Source organism: Rhipicephalus microplus, chromosome X (assembly GCF_043290135.1).
Source record: "Rhipicephalus microplus isolate Deutch F79 chromosome X, USDA_Rmic, whole genome shotgun sequence".
NCBI lineage: Eukaryota > Metazoa > Arthropoda > Arachnida > Ixodida > Ixodidae > Rhipicephalus > Rhipicephalus microplus.
In genome coordinates this window covers 165,394,909-165,407,613 of record NC_134710.1, presented here as the reverse complement: position 1 = coordinate 165,407,613, position 12,705 = coordinate 165,394,909, and the positions used below count along the sequence as shown (strand labels likewise).

Below are 12,705 nucleotides of genomic sequence, written 5' to 3'. Positions count from 1 at the left end.
ATACCTACGTTTTAAACAGTTAGTAGCTGGAATGAAAGAGGTAGTAACTGCAGCCTTTACGACCTTTATTGCCCCGTTACTACCTTTTTGCTACCCGGCTGTTGACTATCTAATGCAAAATAGTGTGTGATTCCGATTCTGATAATTTATGAACGGAATAGTCTCGACGTATCATCATTAAACGGTAAAATGACACAGAAAATGACACAGAACGGCGCACCATAAACCGAAGTCGGAGCCGAAAGTGCTCACCGTGGTTGTCTCGAATTCATGGAGCCCTACAAACTATTCGCTGATCAAATGCATGCACATGGCACAAAAACAGTTCAAGGTTCCGAAGACGGTTTGCAAAAACCCACTTGGTAGGTATATACCACCGCAAAAAGACTCGCCGCCATGCGGTACTATAGCGTTATGGTGCAATGGGTAAAAGATCTTCACGTGCATGCGGTCCCGAGTTCGATTCCAGGGCTGTGCTTTGCATGTTAATCTCGCATATTTGGGTAATTGTGATTCTAATGGTTTTCTAAGTACCTGTAGTCATGTCCGTCGCATTTTCGGCGAGAAACCGCTCTGAAAAGCGTAAAATAGTACTTTTTTTCCGCCACCGTATCAGGGCCGGGCCGCCTACGGAAAGTCACGCCTAACCGCAAACCGTATCTTGCAAAAAAAAAAAAAATTGACCGAAAATCCCGGCTAATCTTTGTCCCGGTTATTCTGAAAACCACTTCAAATCGGGCCGGTTTCTCTGCAACACGGCTACGGAGCCACCTAGAAGCGGCGATAATTTGACTCGATTTCCTGCCTGCGGGTGTGTAGTCTAGTCAGGATTTGATTTAGAGTGTATCAGGGTTGTAACATATGTGACAAACTATTGCTACCTCAAAGTTAGCAAGTACTACCACCTTTTTTCCAAGAGTGTATGCCTTTGAAGTACCTCATTAATAATATTCTGGAAAGTCGCAGCGGAGTTCCGCAGCCCATACGGCATTACGCGCCATGCGCATACAGGCGTAGCCGCGAATGTGGTAGGCTTCTGCGAGCTTTCTTCGACCGGTATCTGCCAGTATCCTCGAGTCATATCAAGTAGCATTATGTAGGTACTCTTCGCCACTTCATAAAGCGATTCCGCCGTTTTCCTCATTGAAAAGTTGTCTGGTTCTGTGACGGTATTCAGTTGGCGGTAATCAATGCACATTCTCACCGCGGCCGTCTTTCTTCGCAACGCGCACCACTGCAGGGTGCGCAAAGCTGCTTTCGATCGGGTATATCAAGCCCCATTTCTTCAACTCGGATACCTGTCTTTCCACTTCTCCTCTCAGTGCTACCGGCACTCGGTAGGGATAGCACTTCGCTGGCGTCGCGCCTGGGAGCAAAGTGATTCTATGTTTCCCGACTTTAGATACTGCAAGCTTTTCTGTAAAAGTGTTTTCATACTTTTTCACTACGTCTTTCAATTCCCGTGCCTGAGAATTCGACAGGTGTGTGCTTACCTCGAGCGCTATAACTACACCTTTGTCTGTTTGTCTACGCTGCGGTATTGTTTCTAACTGACCGAACTCTTCGTCTGTCTCAAACACCACTGCTGTGTGGCAGCTTGGGCTAGTTGGTATGGCATGACGATAGTTACAGCGTGAGAACAAAATGACGACACAGAGACAAGAAGGACACGAAGGACACGAGCGCTAACTTCCAACTGAGTTTATTGTGCAGAGCGTGAAATTATATAGAGGAGACCACCCCGCCGCGGTGGTCTAGTGGCTAAGGTACTCGGCTGCTGACCCGCAGGTCGTGGGTTCGAATCCCGGCTGCGTCGGCTGCATTTCCGATGGAGGCGGAAATGTTGTAGGCCCGTGTGCTCAGATTTGGGTGCACGTTAAAGAACCCCAGGTGGTCGAAATTTCCGGAGCCCTCCACTACGGTGTCTCTCATAATCATATTTGGTTTTGGGACGTTAAACCCCACATATAAATCATTATATAGAGGAGGCAGTATTCACATGGTTACTGTCTCCTCTATATAATTTCACGTGAGAATGCCTTAAATAACCATGTGAGAATGCCTTAAATAGGTCGTGCGCCTACAATATCTCTGCGAGCTTCAAAGCTCAAGTTTCCCGGCTTAAGGATTCGGGTTTCCCCGAGGCGTTTATCGCTTCCGTTGCTGAGACTATCCTGCGGACTAATAAGGCAGAGCAGAGACAGTGACAGAATACGAGCAACACGGATAGAGAGCGTGAAAGGATAGCCGTGTTTCCATACAAACATCAGATATCAAGCAGGCTCAAGAAAATCGGAAAACGAGTTGGAGTTCGTGTCCTGTTCTCGGCACCGTTCAAATTAATCAGCCTCACCAAATCTACAAACCCCCTGAAAACGCAGTCATCAACGGAATGCAGAGTTCAGCATAGAAACAGGTATGCGGCATGCTCCCGGGAAGTTCTCTATAGGACCCCCCTTTCATGCGGTGCTTGTTATATCGGAACGACCGGAAGGTGTCTGAATGATCGACTGAGAGAACACGCTAACAATGTTAAAAACGGGAAAGATGTTTTTTTTTTTTGCTCAACACTGCACTGAGTGCAACTGTGTGCCCCTTTTCAAGGACACAGCGACGCTGTACAAGCACAAAGATGAGCGCACCCGAGTCATTGTCGAGGCCGCGCAGATGGCACGCGAACAGGTGTCTTGCATTAGCAAGCCCTCCGTGTCTCTGTCCGAGAAGGAACTAAGGTTCCTCGAAGGTTTGGGTGGGCGCAAGTATAGTTATATTATCTTTACTTTTCTGTTTCGTTTCCTTATAGACTTTTTTTTTGCCTTTTTCTGTGCTTTCGTTTTTTCTTGTTTTGTTTTTTTCCCTTACTCAAGTTTTGCTCTTTGTGCCATGTGGTTTTTATCACATGGTTACTGTCTCCTTTATATATTTTCGCGCTCTGCGCAATAAACTCAGTTGGAAGTTAGCGCTCGTGTCCTTCGTGTCCTTCTTGTCTCTGTGTCGTCGTTTTGTTCTCGCGCTATAACTATCGTCCTACCACTGCTGTGTTATGTACCCGAACATGGTACTTCCTGAGGTGATTAGCGTGAACCCTTTTATCAGCACCCTCCGGAAACCTAATGAAGTAGCTGTCTTGTCGCACCTGCCGCACTACCTCTGCTGGTCCATTCCATTCAGGCTGCATCTTCCCTTCGTGTCCTGTCTCCAAAGACGAGTACTTGCTCTCCACGTCAAACTCTTTAGGCCTGGCCCGAAGATTGTAGTTCTGAGTATACATCTGCTGTATTCGTTCTACGCGGCCGTCAACTATGCGAGCTGCTTCTGCCATTCGAGCACGTAGCTCCGTCAAGTAAGCAGTCACAGATTTATTTAGACCTATTGGAAGTTGCCAATCTCCCGTCCAGCATTTCTGTAGTATGTTTAACGGGCCTTGACCATACGACCATACATTAGCTCAAATGGTGACACCCCTGTTATCTCATGGGGGATCTCACGATACGCCCACAGAACACAAGGTATGTAACGGTCCCAATCTCGTGCATGATCGTGTATGACATGTTTCAGCATCGCCTTAAATGTTCCGTTCCACGTCTCTACTAGGCCGTTACTCTGTGGGTGTTCCGTTGTTGAAAAGCGTACCTCCACTCCTAGCCTTTCTGTCAGCTGTCTAGTCAACGCGGCTGTAAAGTTAGTTCCCTGGTCCCTGCATATGAATTCTGGGACCCCATACCGCGAGAAGATATCCAACGACGCTTGAAAAGTTGCGCCTTGTCAAATATCGAAGCGGGATGACCTCAGGCCCCCTCGTGCATAAATCAATCATGTACAAACCGTACCGATGGCCACGCGTTGATGCAGGTTCTACGGGACCGACACAGTCAAGGTACACTATATATGGTGTTTGCGGTCGCGTGAGGCGAGTGATTGAGACTTGATCGGCCACCTTCTATACTGGCGAATTTCTGGCATCTACCGCCGTACGGGTGACTCCACAGCACACGGTGCGGTGAACTAAGGCTCACGGGGATTGAAGACAAATACGCGTTCCGAGCAGAACGGCTTAGTCCGCGTCTGGGCAGCCTCTTTTCATTAACTTCCCTTTTTGTCGGGCGCCGCCTACTGATTGGCCATCCTTCGCGTGCCCCAAACATAACTGTTGGTATTGCATTTTTGAAAGAAACATACTTCCTCGTAGATTAACTATGTCGTAGGTAAACTATCTACGACTTGCTCTCTCACCAGAGCAGGAATTGGCCTCCATGGTCAGACTTCGCAGCAATGAATTAAAGTGATGATATTACTTTGTTTAAATTGCATTTTACTGTAAGGAGTAACGTTATGAATTACTATCGTGGGCTGATAATTTAGCAATGTCATAAATTACTTCAAACGAGTAATTTCAAAAAAATTTCTCACTATTTTTATAATGCTTGACCAAAATATAGCATGCCCACTTCTTTCTGGCGCAAACATTCACAAAAAAAGAAACGGAAAAGAAATATTATGAAGACAAGTTCCTCCGTGTGCGAGCTTCAAGCGCGGAAATGAGACAGACCTGTAGAAAATCCGCGCAGCATATGAACTCGACGATTTGTAAATTAACTGCTGGAAGGCCATGGGGATGAAGACTCCAGACAATGAACTTTTGTGGAAGAAATTTCAGTGTAGTTACATCACGTTTTAAATGTAGTAGTAATGAAGAGTCATTACTTACGACCAGCAGCTGTAATACATAACGAAATTCAATTACTTTTGTGGAAGCAATTTTGCCATCTCTGTTGGTGCAGTACAAATTTGACCATCAATTTCCACGTTACGCTGGCCCTCAGTCTCCAGCGGCTGCGCAGAGAGACGTAACAAAAGGTACGGCGCTAAGAATCAGTGGAACAGGGTAGGCCAGCACTAGAAATTGAACCTGGCAATGCTGAACACATTAATGCTCTCAAGTGATGCTATCTTATTAGCTATAATTTGAGGATTCACCAGCGTTAGCCGGATATCATTGGCGTAAGCGAGGTTAGTATATCTGAGCGCTGAGTAATGAGTAAAGGACTCCCAAGGAAGAACGAGTACAGGTAGACTTACTCCATGTAATAAACAACGGTAGGCACCGCCGATCGCTCGTCATAACTTTCTGTAGTCAAACGACATGTATACGCGGGCGCATCAGCTGCGAAAGTTGCCACTGAGCACCGTGCTTAGGGGCGCCTGACACAGGAGCTTGCAGTGCACTCTAAAAAATTTTGCACCCTAAAAGGTGTAAAACGGGTGTACGCATTAAAAGCACCCATATGAACACCCCTTTTACGCCCCATTGTTGAAGTTTGAGGTGTTCGTAATTGAAACGCCCTCAAAACACCCCATTTACCCCCTTATATTGTTATGTGGGGTTTAACGACCCAAAACCACCAGAGGAATATGAGAGATGCTGTAGTGGAGGGCAGCGGAAATTTCGACCACCTGGGGTTCTTTAACGTGCACCCAAATCTGAGCACACGTGCCTACAAGGCGACATTTTCGGGCCATTTTGCTTATACTGTTAGTATACGTTAACCATCTTGATAACAGCAAGGCTCCCACTACTAGCTGCTTGCGAGTCTAGTAATGAATCGAAGCAGAAAGTAATGTGACCGAAACGCAGTTTTCATCTATAAAGCACGCAAACTACTACAAGATGGAAGATACAATAGGAGCGATGCTTGTTCAATAGAGTAAGGGCCAATTCTCCTGTACCTGTTTCTTTCATCTGTGCCATTTGCGTGATTAGTCAACACTCACAAAGTACACTGATTTACCTGAACAAGCTAATGTTGCGCACATTGGTGTAGCCATGCATAGAACACTCCCCCTCCCCCCGTCCCCCATAAGATCGAAGCTTTTAAAGCTGGAGATAAAACAACCACCACCTGCAAAAAAAAAAACAGCACAGTTGTTTAGCCATAACCAACACGTCAGCAGGCCATCAGGTCCCTTAAAAACGAACATTGACTTCATGTATTTTTAGCAGACACGTTTTATTTAATTACTGTAGCGAATGTTCATGTTCATGTGTCCTTAAGAGAGCGTCATGCAAATTAGGAAGAGGACACCGACCATAAAGAAAAATGCAGAATAAGGACATTTAGGTGACCTTGACGCAGCCTTGCTCACAATGACGGGAGCCTTGTGGACTAAATTGCGAACAAAGCTCTCCTCAGGGGAGCCGAACGCATTCTCTAGTTCTCTGTCTCTCTCATCTGCGTTTTTTTTTTGTGTGTGTGGATCCCCTTCTTTTAACTTATGTAACTTCCCCAGCAGACGTGCTTCGGTCAAAGCCTTCACTTTGTAAGTAGTGAGAAAACAGCATTGATGAAATATTCTCAGCCGTGGTCTTGTTCCAAGGACTGTATATAAGCTAAGTACAAATGTATTGCCACAACGTGAAGACAGAAGTAGTAATTAACAGGTTGAGAAAGTAGCAGCAGGTCAGTATTTTTATTTGCTGCGTGCCAGAGCGTTCCTCTTCTTTCTTGTTATTGCTTGCTGCATAAAAGCGTGCAGATGCGCGTATGCGCTGTCGTCTTCGTCTTCCTAGCAGTACGCACGTGGCAATATGTTCTCATCAAATAGTGTGACGATCAATGCATGCAATGTTGCAATGTCTTTACCGAAATGAAAGTGCTGATAAAATATTGCCTGCGTGACCCTGAATGTGCAGTCCCTAAAGACCCATAGAGCTAAGCAAAAAGCATCAGCTTAGCTTTTTTACCGAAATTCACTCAGTGAAGGTGCGTGAAGGTCAGTGAAGGTGCGCTAAATATTGCTCCTGAATATTACAAATGCGCGTTCTGACTAGTAGCTCGTGCTGGCCGCACTGAACCGTCATAAGGTTCACTGCGATTCAGATACACTGTTAAAGAACGAGTATAACGCAACAGATCGCTGCCACAAAATAAAAAAAAAAAAAGCAGCGCCCGCGTTATCAGCAGAGGGCCGGAGCTAGCGTTAAACCGCATCTAGCCGGTCTGAGAGCGCCACAAGGCGCCATCAAGTCTCGTCGCCTAGACAACCTTGGCTGCCCGCCTTCCTCCGTGGCTGCCCGGTATTGCTGCGCGCCGGGCGCACAGCGCGGGAAAGGGGTCGACATCGTCTTACATGTCACAGCGTACGCTGGCGATACACCCTCCCGTGTGGTGCGCGTGGCTTCTCGATCGGTAGAGTTTATTAGTCGGTGTTTAGTTTGTAATGTACCTGCGCTCTGTGCTCCACCAGTGTGTTCTGTCAGTGCTGATTATTGCGAAGGTGCACCATCCTGAAGACTGGACCTGTGGATTCATATTGTGGAGCACTCGAAGTGAAATAGTGAGTACCGCTCTCACGTTGTTCCGTTCAGCGCTTTGTTAACTGCGTGAGCACGAGAATAACGCCTTCAAACAATTTTGTTTTCAACTAGTTGATGACAAATTAGCATTTGTTTACTTAGCGAGAACATTTGTCCGAACTGTTTCACGGGGATGATGGGCAAGTTTTTTTTTTTGTTTGGAGTACAAAGCAAAGTGAGCGTGCGCCGCTGAGGTTCAGCGAAGAAATTGAACAGATTTTTGCGGTGCCCTTTGTTGGCAGCCGTTTTTAACGGGGCCCGCTCGTGCTGCACATCAATTTTAGTTTACTAATTAATACATGTGTGGGGACGTCGCCTGTTAGCTCTAAGCATCAACCGTATGTAAGACGCATATGCTTGGGCATGTCGGTAGTTCATTTACTTTCTTTTTTTTCTTATTGCACAAAAAGACCGAGAACGGAAAACAAGGGCGTGGTGTCCATGTCGTTCTTTTAGGTTCTTTTTCGTTTTGTGCGGTAACACTACCGTGATAACTCGGGTTGATGCATCGGGTGACAACACAGCATATTGTTTCGCGTTAGGTGCGCCTCGCGAAGTTTGCCTACTTCCTAATACATTCAATTTCGTTAAATTTGTCTTCACCGGTATTTTCGTTCACCCGCAACGTAGCGTGACACTGCCGACAGCCGTGCCTATGTAGCGGATCGAGCACTGAAGCTGGACTTTTGTTTGAACAGACCTTCAGTCTGTGTGTGTGGTCGAATTGCCTACTTGAACAGCGCAAACGCTTGTTTGAACATAACTGTTAATGTTCGAGCACATTTTATTCAGATTGTTTCCATCATGTGTAACTTTCAAAATATTCTTGTTTTCAGAGTTTTATTGCCATCGCCTCGCTTTGGCGTTTAACTTCGCTAGGTGCTTCTGATGTTAAAGGTATTTTCGCTATGTGAAGCGTATTATTAGTTTTTTGTTGCACAAAAACACTTAAATGTTATACATACTGCACGGTATCTAAGCATGTGTTGCAGCCAAAATGTAAGACTGGGCAGCATATCTATCTGGGAACACAACACGCACAGCCACTGAACAGCCTACGCTGCATCGGGAAGGAGTTATGCTTTCTCACCCTGACAGCTTGATTGAAACGAATGGCCCTAATTTAGCAGTATGCAATGGTCACTGAGTGAAGGTAACAGGGCCACTTTATTCGACATTTCCCAGCCAATTTTGCGGCTATGGCAAATGTGTTTGAAAAAAAAAAATCGTGCTGATTTAATACACTGAAAACAGTGAACTGCTTGAATATTTTGGAGAAAAAAAGTTTTTGGTCACGTGGTTGCCTTTCAAACATTGCAGACTGTTGTTTGAGTGTTGTTTGTGAAAAGAAATATTTTACAAGTTCCGCACCTTTTTTTATACAAAGTTTGGTACACGTTAAGTAAAGGGGCTTATGTAAGGTGTTTGAAAATCAGCCATAATAATGCAAATTTTCGGCCACATACGTCTGCAAGAATTAGCCAAAGTGTGTTATGTTTGCATTTTCTCATTTCTATACTGCACTTTGTATGAATATCTGAGCTGTGACTATATACTTACTTCACAGAAAAGATATTTTGATGAAAAATTATTTTTAGACATCTTAAGCTGTTAACCTCTACGAGAAAAGATCACTCATTTCACAGTATTGTCATTTTTGTCCGTATTGAGACGCAATTTGCACCATGTGGTGGTCCAATTAAAAATCACCTTTTACCTAAATTGAAAGCAAATAAACAGTTCTTTGTATGTGACAAATTTCATCATTACAATTTCTATTTCAAGGAATAAAATATTTTTTCAAAATTTTCCCATCAACGGCAATGGGGAACTTCGAGGCGTCGGCTGCCAGATGGCCAAATGGCGAATGGGGAACTTGGAACTTCAAAAATCATTTAGGGGCAAAGCTCTTGAGGCCGTGGGTCGTTCCTTCCTCTGTAATCGTACTAGTATTATGTAGCCACTTGATGAGTTGCACAATAGATAGCGTTAGTGGTTTTCACAGCATATACACGGACAAAATGATGATTCGTGGGGCGAATCGTTCGTCCGTACATTTGTGCTTTCGTACGTTCGTCTGTGCATCCATCCGTCTGGGCTTCCGTGTGTCTGTCTGTCTCTGAGTCCGTCCGTCTTTCTGTTCATCCATACTGGCGTCAGACTGTCTATCCATCCGTTTGTGCGTCCGGACGGACGAACGCTACGCCCCACTCATCATCATTCACTCCGTGGATATGCTGTGATCTTTTTCTCAAAACATAAATTGTTATGACAAAATTTGGCACATGAAAAGAACTGTTTATTTGCTTCGATTTAGGTACAAAGTCTATTTTAATTCAACCACCACATGGGGCAAGTTGCGTCTCATTATAGACAAAACAATTATTTTGTGAAATTTGCGATTTTTTCTCGTAAAGTGTGACAGCTTGAAAGGTCTAAAATATTTTTTCCTGCAAATATACTTCATGTGGATTAAGTATTCACTCCTCAGATATCCATTCAAAGTGCAGTATTGATATAGAAAAATGCAGATATAACACATTTCGGCTAAGTTATTTGAGGCATATGTGGTCAAAAATGGTAATAATTATGAGCTTCAAACACTTTACGCAAGCCCTTCACTTAACTTGTAGACCAAATTTGGCACGGAAGAAGAGATACTTATGAAAGAATTTTTTTCACAAACATCGAGACGAGATTCCGGGAAGTTCAGGAGGCAGCCACGTGACCAATAAATTATTTGTCTGCGAAATATTCTAGCAGTTACCCTTTTTAATGCAGAAATATCAGCGTGGTTTTTTTAATACATTTGCGCTGGTCACCAAAATGGCTGGGACGTCTGATGTGGAATGACCCAATAGCCAATTCTTCCGTTATATAATCGTGTCAATGTGAGCCAGTTCAGGAACACTAGTATCATTTGCATTTTAATACGCAACTGTACATTACTTAATTTTACAAGTTACCTGCACTGAATACCTTCTCAATGCGCATACCGTCATGTATGTTAAGTGGCATTGTGCATTTGTGCAATACAGATAAAATATGTATGTGTTGCGCGTCGTACTGTATTCCTTTTAATAAACTAATCGAATGAGTACCATGGTATATCTGCAGAAATACACATGCAGCTGTGTTATGCATACTTAAGCATAGAACTTGACATTCACTTAGATTGGTCGTTGCATGCAGCTAATGGAACATTATCAACTTAGAGCAGCACCTTTTTATTTGCCTGCGCAAGCAAGCTGAAAGGGTAAAGTAAGGTTTATATATGGCACGAAAGGTATAATGATTCTGCCACAGCGCGCTTTTCATGGCGTTTATTGCTCAGCATACCTTTTCTAGTATTCCTCACTGCAGTGAAGCCCGATGCCACTGAATATGCTCGCTATGCACTCAATTTATACTTACACATAAGAAAGCAGTTAGCTATGCATGGTGCACACTGTATGTTGCACTCTTTGTGAAATTTCAGTCATTCTTCCTTGTATATTTATTTTAGGTTTCCGGGATTGAATTTCCTGTACTGAAAGAACAGATTCGCCCCACTTCTCTCGAAGGCACCAGTCATCTTAGCAGCTGAAGATGATTGTGCAAGCAGCAGTGACGAGTGGTTTTGCAGTTAGAAGTGTACCAACACTGACATTACATTAATACAACCTCAATTACACTACCTTGTTGAATGTTCTCTTTTTTTACTGTCGAAATTTATACTGCGAGATGTAATATGTTGTAAATGTGACTCTAGAAACTCGCTTACTCTTTCTACGTGTTTTTTTTTCTATTGTATAGGTGTCAATCAAACGTCATACGTCTCAGTAGTTTGCCCGACTAGCGCAAATGTTTTTGAAAGTTGTGGAGATTTATTGCATTCAAAACAATGAATTTTCAGTATAGAGAGAAAGAAACTTGGTCACATGACATATTTCAAAATTTTGCAGAATGCCATCAGAGTCCTGTTTGTCAGAGTTGCAGTTTTTCTATAATAAAGGCAGATGTTAACATATGGGCTTAGTTGTTTTTTGCTTCGGCGTTATGTTCGGTTGAACCTTATGCTACAGGTTACTGGTTGCACTACTGTGGTGTGGTGTGGTGCGCGCGCGCGCGTGTGTGTGTGCGTGTGTGTGCGTGTGTGCGCGCGCCTTCCGCGTCTTTGTCGTTTACGGCCCAGTCTACGTACACATATATACACTGGTCTCATGCAGCTCATTCAAGACCATGGCACCTTATTTTGTCAGCCGCAGAAAAGGTTAATATATGCTTCTCCCTGAGAACAATTGAGGCTTGGGCCAGTTGGTGATGCATATTTGATGGAATGAAGTGCTATGAACGGCTCTCCTCAACACACAAGTCTAAGCGTCACCTCCTGTGTCTCTGCTTTTGTTGCCCGTTAATTGCGCTTGATTTGATCAAGTATGCTCATCCATATAACTGCCAGCGTTTCAAGGGGGTTTTCAGCGTACACCCCACTCGCATGGGTGTAGGTTCATCCAACACCCATAGTTTAGGGGTGTTCATAAACACCGGTTAAAGTAGGGTGTAACGTTTCTTTACACCCTACGGTTCAGGGTGTTTCTAAACACCTTATTGTTTAGGGTGTTTCTAGACACCCTAAGAGGGGGTTGCCTATGGGACAAAACAAATACACCCTATGGGTGTAAAAATTTTTAGAGTGTGGCTCAACGAAAGACTTTTAAAGACGATAATTTTTCTTCCTTCGACGCAAAAATTTTGATCTGCCTGTCTGTCTGTACATTTGTCTCTCCACCCTTAATGGTACCCTAAAGGGCATCAAAGGGACCATACGATACTCCAAACGGCCGACCCTATCCGCAGCGGCCACAAATATTGCTCAAGGTTCAGAGTTCATACTTGTGCGATTGTCAATTAAAAAGCCATTTTTGCGCATATCTGAAGCACCATAACAACACGTCAATATCATGTATATGTATTTTTTACTAGAAAATACATAAATAAGTAGTATTAAGGGTCGTAGCCTTTATAACGCTGCGCTGGCCATGCAACGCTTGCATGAAACGGCAAGTGTTTCCAACGCTTTGCTAAGACTATAGAGTTACTGTATATGCTTATACAGCAACTATAGCTAAGGCAGCTTATACAGTAACTCTAGCTAAGCCGTCGCTTCGCCTTCTACACCTTATCACCTCAGAGACTGGCGCACACGGCGCGCGCCTTGTTTTCCAAGATAACTGCCAGATAGCGCGCATGTCTCACGTGTGACGTGACTTGATGCACTCGTTTGCCTCCGCTGCACGCTCGCGGCACTCCAACGCAGCGCCTCCAGAGTACCATTCACCGATTTTCTTGCGCAGAACGCATGAAATAAA

The 12,705-nt window shown here is 44.2% G+C and overlaps 1 protein-coding gene and 1 long non-coding RNA gene across 2 annotated transcripts in view; both read left to right on the top strand.

Annotated features, from left to right (window-relative positions):
* The window catches only part of LOC119177125 (uncharacterized), a 71,961-nt gene that overhangs the window by 23,212 nt on the left and 36,044 nt on the right, over positions 1-12,705 (top strand). The window lies entirely within an intron of this gene.
* LOC142777030 (uncharacterized) lies at positions 6,972-11,363 on the top strand. Its single transcript, XR_012887900.1, has 2 exons — positions 6,972-7,335; positions 10,860-11,363. It is a non-coding gene; the product is annotated as an uncharacterized LOC142777030 (long non-coding RNA).